We start from the raw sequence: 1,605 nt of genomic DNA, 5'->3' as shown, positions 1-1,605 counted from the left end.
CAAACAATCACACCCAAAGCTGCCTCTTTCATCTATGGCTGCGATTGGACAGTTTCTCTGGGCTCCAAAAGGCTAAACCAGTAACTGGGTAAAAGGGGCATGGGAAGGGTCAGGATGAGTCAAGCCATGCTACCATAAGAAACACACGAATTCCATGTATCCTAGATGCCCACAGCAGACAGTGGGGGCTCTGCTCCACAGAGTCATGGCCTGAGAGCCAAGAAGATGGAACCCCTGGTATCTGCAATGAGACTAGTTGTATGGCAGAAAGAAGTCAAAGATGAAGTCAAAGAAGTCATGCTTCATGTGTGGCACATGACTCAAGTGTTTCTATTTTAGGAAGCCAAAGGAAGTCATAAGGCACCACACCTGTATTCAAGAGAATGGGGAAAGAGAAATCAAACAGCTGAGATGCACCCAAGGATGAGCAGGGCTCCAGGACAGAAAGACCAATGGAGAGCAGGATTTGGGGTAGAGGTATGGGGGATAGATGAAGACCCCAACAACTCTGACAGAGCTACAGGCCAGTGTCTCAAACCAGAGGTCCTCTGGTTTTTTTTGTTCTTTTTGGTGCCAATCCTGGGACTTAAACTCAGATCCTGGGCATTGACCCTGTGCTTTTGTGTTCAAGGCTAGCATTCTACCATTTGAGTCACAGATCCACTTCCAGCGTTTTGGTAGTTAATTGGACATAAAGGTTTTGGACTTTCTTGCCTGGGCTGGTTTCAAACCAGGATCCTCAGGTCTGAGCCTCCTAAGTAGCTAGGATTTGCAGGCTTGAGCCTCTGGTACCCTGTAGGTGCTAACATTTTTAAATAGGGAATTTCTCATAAAAGTCACATTTGTCCTTTACATCAGAAGCATGTGACATCATGGGCTGGCATTCTCACAGGTGGCAATCAGGGGTTCCTGAACTACAGCTGACCCTGTAGGCAGGTGGCTTCCTTAGGTGTCCTACCCAGGGCTGCTTTATTCTTTTATATTACCTGCTCAGTCCCTAAACTCTGCAGATTACAAATTCATTGTCCCAACCAGAAAAGTGGCCCAGAGAGAGAAAAAGACCTGCCCAAATAAACAGCAGATTCAAGACCAAAGTCAATCTTGGCTTCTCAGACTTCTGGGAATGGAAAAGGGTTCTGGTAAAATGACAGAGTGGGACATGGGAAAGAAAGAGGGACATGAGAAGCATAGGGGTTGGGCCATGAGGATAATCTGGCCACTTTGGGGTATACCTGTTCCTGCCAGATACAGAGTACAACTCTCCAAAGCTGGGGACCATCTGGCATCGATGGGTACCATCAGAGGGCCAGGCAGAGCTCCACTCACATACCTCACATAAGGCAGTGACATCTGCCCCAACCACATTCAGAAGCTCTCGTACAAGGTGGAACCAGATATGTTTAGAATCTCAAAGTGGATATTTTATCTATCCTGGACTGGGTATTTACAATTCAATAAGAGAAGTAACTCGGAGACCTGCTTCTCTGATAATGTACTACAGCCCAAACCACAGGCAAGGCCACAGAGATTAGGAGAGGGGTGGTGCCTTGGCCTGGCCTAGTGTAAGTCTGAACCTTCCTACATCTGCACATATCCCCACTTCCA

The sequence above is a fragment of the Dipodomys ordii genome, unplaced genomic scaffold (genome assembly GCF_000151885.1).
Source record: "Dipodomys ordii isolate 6190 unplaced genomic scaffold, Dord_2.0 Scaffold362, whole genome shotgun sequence".
In the NCBI taxonomy this organism is placed as follows: domain Eukaryota; kingdom Metazoa; phylum Chordata; class Mammalia; order Rodentia; family Heteromyidae; genus Dipodomys; species Dipodomys ordii.
The sequence above is the reverse complement of the archived record's forward strand: the minus strand, read 5'-3'. Positions refer to the sequence as shown.